This window comes from Chiloscyllium plagiosum, chromosome 18 (assembly GCF_004010195.1).
Source record: "Chiloscyllium plagiosum isolate BGI_BamShark_2017 chromosome 18, ASM401019v2, whole genome shotgun sequence".
In the NCBI taxonomy this organism is placed as follows: domain Eukaryota; kingdom Metazoa; phylum Chordata; class Chondrichthyes; order Orectolobiformes; family Hemiscylliidae; genus Chiloscyllium; species Chiloscyllium plagiosum.
The window spans coordinates 18,796,220-18,802,667 of NC_057727.1; the positions used below are offsets into that span (position 1 = coordinate 18,796,220).

Sequence of the window (6,448 nt, forward strand, 5' to 3'; positions counted from 1 at the left end):
ACAGTAATTTAACCAAAAAAAAGGAAGTCATCCAATCTACCATCTTCCAGCATACCCTTAACCATTTCCATGATTTCCAGCATGACTGAAAACATGTTGCACAGAATGCTGGATGAGGAAGAATGATATTCCAAATTGTTTGTTTGAATTTGATTAGATTTCCTGGGATGGCAGTTCCAGGATTTTGGGCTTGAGAAAATACCTCTGTACTAATGGAAGGAATCTTATTAAACCAACTTGAAGAATACTTCTTAGAAATCCTAGTGTGTGGAAGCAGACCATTCAGTCATGGATGCCATACCACCCCTCTGAACAACGTGCCTAGATTCACATCCCTACCCTATCCCTTTAACCCTGTATTTACCATGGCTAATCCACCTAACCTGCATATCCTGAACACCACGGGAAATTTAGTATGCCCAATCCACCTAACCCCCACATCTTTTGGCCTGTGAGAGAAAACCAGACCACCCAAACGAAACTCACGCAGACAGTGTGTACACACTCCACACAGTTGTCCAAGGGTGGAATCAATCCTGTGCTAACTGCTGAAACACTGCCACTGACTTGGGCTTGAAGTGCTGTTATTTCTAACATCAGATATTACATGTTTCACTTGTGATGGGCGGAAGGACAAAGCAGATAGCATAGATCTTTTCTGGATTATTATTGTTTCTGACAGCAGCAGGATATGCTGAGTTCAGATTTTGTTCATAGGTGGTGTGCCTGCTTAAATAGGGGGAAAATCACAACTGCAGAAAAAGATCAAACTTGCTACAGGTACCAACTGAACTAAATGTAATGATATACAAGAACAACTAGTGAAAATGGAATATTAAATTCTATTGCACTTTAAGCAATATTAGATATTTCAAATATCTTCCTAGGCAACACATTTTGAAAAAGATAAAAATGAACGGGCGAAAGCAGATGGATACACAACAGCCAAAACGTTCCAGATAAAGCAAATGAAAAATAAACTGGAATCAGGTTGGTTATTAGATTTCTTTTTTAAAAAAAATTGATAATTGCATGCAATTACTAACTGCTATCCTTGTAGTCCAGGTGATTGAGAAGACTGGCAAGTTTTATTTAAGGCAGTGTAGTATATTACTTAAGTGATTTATGCTGTAAATAAAGTATTATAGTGATGTGCATATCCCAGCCTTCTTTCTATTACTTAGTGTGGGGTTTAGAGATCTTGGTCAACCAGCGAACTCCTGATCCCACAGGTGTTAGTTAATAAAATGTTTGTTTTATTGTTATTTTACACAAGTGATTGTGTGTATTGAACCAATTGTACGTTTCCTCTTGAGGTGTAAATGTATCTTAAACTTTGAAATTGTTTGCATGACAGAGGTAACTTTTAAATAAATAATAATACATTATAACTTGGACAATCAGGCAAGATGACTCCATTTTAATAGCAATTTTTTTTCTTACCTTTTCAGAGAAAATAGCTGACCCTATCCAAAAGCCTATCAGTGTAGATCCATCTTGTGAAACACCAGTGGGGGATGCCTATGACTTCAACACAGATTATGTAGAGGATTTGTCACCAATGCCAATTAGTTAAGGCCAGGATGACTAATGGCTTAAGTAACAGAACATTGGAACTGTACAGTTTAAATCTAAAACAATAACTTCTCTACAATTTTTTAACGATGGAGATTTCAGTGTAAAAAAGCAAATTGTATTATAAACTTGTAAAATATATGTTGGATTTAAGACATTAAATAACTGTGTGGATTATAGTTTTTAATATAGTATTTATACAGATGAAACTTAACCCTCCTTATTAACCCTTCCATTAACTTAAAATATGATTTCGCCAGTTTCCACAGTACGTAGGGATTCAATTTTAAAAAAAAAACTCCTGAACATGACATAATTCAATGAAACTTAAACTCCCTTTTAAAAATATGGCACCTAAGATCAGAAGAGTTAACTTACAGCAGGCTCCTAAATCATGGAGATTGTTAATCAGGGGAATTTTACCAAGATCATACTTGGTGAACACCTTGTATGTTATAGTATTACCAACAGGATAACTCAGACAGGGTTTGTTTGTTATATAGCAGTCACTGCAGGCCCAGTAAAAAGGAACACATGACAAGTTACTTGTACCCTCAGGTGAAACTTAACTGCACTTCATTCAATTTAGTTTACTTTAGTTGCTCATAATGTGGTCTCCTGTACATGGCCTATGCTCCTAAAAATGACCCTCTGCTTCCAGTTGCCTGCCACTTTAATATGTTCCATGCCCACATTGCGGTGTCAGGCTTTAAGTGTTCAGCAAAGCTCAGCGCAAGCTGGAGGAATATTATCTTCTGTGTAGGAACCTCATGGCCTTCAGGACTCCATTTGACAATTTCAGAATGAACACCCTTTCCCTTGCTTGTTTTCTTTCTCCCTACCATTGCTCCTGTTTTGAGCTGTTTCCAGCAGAGCCACCCATCTTGACATGTTTATTTCTCATCAGCCTCCCACCTAGCAAATATTATTTTCTTGGCTTATCATAAACAGATTGCTTATCAATCCTTTTTCTCTGGGCATCTTCTCCATGTACCCTATTCACTTCCGACAAACCCATCTCATTCTCAGCATTTTTTTTTCTATCCTTATCCTCCTTCAGCTCTGACAAAGGTCACTGGATTCAAATTTTGTTTTCTCTCTAGTGGTCTGCAGGTGTATTGACTTAAGGTTTGGATGAATTACAGGTGTGAATCCCACAGCTAATGTTTGTCTTGGTATGTCTGTTCAGGAGAGACCCTTGACACTTCATTCAATAATAACCTGAGATTGATTTTTAAGACCAAAGTTCCCTGATCCATAACAGTTCAGTGTCCCTTTTAAATAAGAGTTCCAGAAACTTTCAACATTGACTCTCTGTTCATAGTAAAGACTGTCCTAGTTGTCATTTTAACATGCTTTGTAATATCAAAAATGACACACAACGTTCTTTTTCAGTTTGAGATTTTGACTAAGTCAAAGTAAAGGGCTTTTGACTCATCTTACCCAGATATTGGAAGTGTGCTGTATATTTCAATTTCTACACCAAATAAACTTAGAACTGGAAATAATATGTTCCAAATACTTCAGTGGCACTAGTGGAGAGAAAACTAGTTAATGGTTATAAAGAATTTGGGCTTGGTAAATAAGTTGATATCAAAATTTCACTGTAGCACAGTGAAAAAAATTAAAATGACAAACTGGACAGTAACTGACAGGTCTATAGCAGAAATGGGGAAGTATGTTAAAAGCATGCAAAAATCCACACATTTCTAGACTTCTGAATAATTGTGATCCAAACTGTAGGTCCTTTACTTCATCTCTGATGCACTAAATGTTGTTGACTTCTTGTATCTTCATCCTCTCTACAAACCATTTAAGCCAAGCAACAGATATACACATGCAGAAACTCAGCAGTCATTATATGGAAGCTACCTGTTAGAAAGATGATACTGTCCATCTATTCAGACAACTCATGATGTGAAAGTGTTGGACTGGGAAGGACAAAGTTAAAAATCTCACACAATACTAGGTTTAGTCCAACAGGTTTATTTGGAAGTACAGGCTTTCGGAGCACTGCTCCTTTGATAGGTAGCTACTGGAGCAGGATCATAGGACACAATTTATTAACAAAAGATCATAGTGTCATACAACTGATATAATGTATTAAATAATATATTGCATCAGTTCTTAGAATCCCTACAATGTGGAAACAAGCCCTTTGACCCAACAAGTCCACACTGACCTGCCAAAGAGTATCCCTTCTAAACCCAATCCCCATTGCTCTACATTTAGCCCTGACTAATGCACTTAAGCTACACATCCCTGAACACTATGGGCAATTTAACATAGCAATTCACCTAACGTGCACATCTTTGGACTCTGGGAGGAAACCCATGCAGACAAGGAGAATGCAAACTCCACACAGACAGTTGTCCAAGGCTGGAATCAAACCAGTGTCCCTGGTGTTGTGAGGCAGCAGTGCTAACTGCAGTGCCACCCCTTATAGCAAATAAACCTGTTGGACTATAACCTGGTCTTGTGACTCTTAAGATTGAAGGTGTAAAAGTGGACTTTGTCTGTCAAGTGTTACCATGTCACTGAGTTCACCAGATATAAAAAGCAATTTAACAAATGTTAATAGCAACAGGATAAGAATAAGTTTATGCAGGTTCAGCTCTGTTTAGAGAGACAAGCTCACAGATTTGAGAAAAGCTTTTTGGCTGAGATATTTACATATTGTAGTCTTGGGCTTTGGTGATGCAAAGTGACACCAGTATAGGTTCAATTCCTGCATTGGCTGAGGTTACCATGAACCACTCTTAAAGGAGTAGCCCTATGGTCTGATCAGACTAAGGTGACTTTATTTATTTCTGTTTCCTGGCACAAAAGACTCCTGTTACAGATGAATGACAAATCCACACCATTTGTGCATGCATAATCTGGCAGCCACACTGGTTTTGAGCCAGCTGACCAGTAATGGCAGGTCATAGATTTTCAATTAGTCTCCTGCCATGTGTTGATAATTCCTAATCTAACATTTTTCAGTTGAGAATTCTTGTACATTCTGGTATTTTATGTTACATATATACAAACTGAGGGACAAAGGTTCACCTCTCTTACCCTTCCTGCAGTTAACCCATCTATGTGACTGTATCTGAGACTTTTCCCCCTTCCATGTCTTGAAACCTATCCCCTATGTACAGGGCAGGGGGGAGATTAAACAGATATACGTTGAGAGCTGCAAGACTTGAAAGCCTAGTTTAATTTTCTTACAAAGCATCGTTCTACAGCACAGTTTGCTCATAGCATTGAGGTCTATAATCTTGTAGGAACTTTGTAAGAAAAGTCACAGACTTGAAATGTTAACTTTTTCTCTCCACATATGGTGGCTGTCGAACCAAATATTTCCAGCATTTTGTGATTTTTTTTTCAAATTTCTATATCTGGAGTGGTTTGCGTCTGTAAATTACATAAGCTATAAGTATAATGTCTAGGTGAAAACTGTAGAATTATGAGCAAAGGAAGACTTACCAAATCCAAATCTCAGATGTTCCAAGAAACAGTGCAATTCAACACATTTTCGGGGCAAGATATATCTTTAAAAGCCCCTTGAAACACCAACTCATCAACTGGGACCTTGTTCAACTTAATGAGCTGACCCATAATTTAGAAACGCACAGGTAATTCAACATGTAGCTCCCTGTGAGTCATAATACTCTGCTATTAAACAAATGGTGTATAAATTTCAGAGTGAGTATGATGTTAGGTACATTGATTTTATGTCCCAAAGACTAGCTAGGTATTGCCATATGCAACATCCAACATTAGGTGTCTTTCTGTGACTGAACAGCATTTGTTAAATAATGGAGTGTGCAATGAATGTAGTACAGTAGTTCTCCCCCCTGCCCTGTACATAGGCGATAGGTTTCAAGACATGGAAGGGGAAAAAGTCTCAGATACAGTCACATAGATGGGTTAACTGCAGGAAGGGTAAGAGAGGTAGGCACCTAGGGCAGGAGTCTTTTGTGGATATACCCATTTCAAACAGGTATGTTGTTCTGGAAAATGTAGGGGGTAAAGGATTCTCAGGGGAACGTAGCACGAACAGCCAAGTTTCTGGTATTGAGATTGGCTCTAATGCAATGAGGGGTACGTCGGCTTCCAAGAGATCAATTGTGTTGGGGATTCTGTAGTCCGAGGAACAGACAGACTTTTCTGCGGCCAGCAGAGAAAAAGCAGAATGGTGTGTTGTTTCCCCGGTGCCAGAATCAAGGGTGTCTCAGAGAGGGGCCAGCAAGAGGTCATTGTCCACTCTGGAACCAATGATATAGGAAGGGAAAAGGTTGAGATTCTGAAGGGAGATTACAGAGAGTTAGGCAGAAATTTAAAAAGAAGGTCCTCAAGGGTAGTAATATCTGGATTACTCCCAGTGCTAGAGCTAGTGAGGGCAGGAATAGGAGGATAGAGCAAATGAATGCATAGCTGAGGAGCTGGTGTATGGGAGAAGAATTCACATTTTTGGAACACTGGAATCTCTTTTGGGGTAGAAGTGACCTGTACAAGAAGGACGGATTGCTCCTAAATTGGAAGGGGGCTAATACAATTGGCAGGGAAATTTGCTAGAACTGCTCGGAAGGATTTAAACTATTAAGGTGGGGGTGGGTGGGACCCAGGAGGTAGTGAGGAAAGAGACCAATCTGAGACTGGTACAGTTGAGAACAGAAGCGAGTCAAACAGTCAGGGCAGGTAGGACTGATAAATTAAACTGCATTTATTTCAAGGGAAGGCAGATGAACTCAGGGCATGGTTAGGAACATGGAACTGGGATATCATAGCAATTACAGAAACATGGCTCAGGGATGGGCAGGACTGGCAGCTTAATGTTCCAGGATACAAATGCTACAGGAAGGATAGAAAGGGAGGCAAGAGAGGA

The 6,448-nt window shown here is 39.1% G+C and overlaps 1 long non-coding RNA gene across 1 annotated transcript; it reads left to right on the forward strand.

Moving 5' to 3' along the window:
• The first annotated feature begins 793 nt into the window (after window positions 1-793).
• Window positions 794-1,754, forward strand: LOC122559196. The gene is made up of 2 exons (XR_006314359.1): window positions 794-990; window positions 1,452-1,754. It is a non-coding gene; the product is annotated as an uncharacterized LOC122559196 (long non-coding RNA).
• The last annotated feature ends 4,694 nt before the right edge of the window (window positions 1,755-6,448 follow it).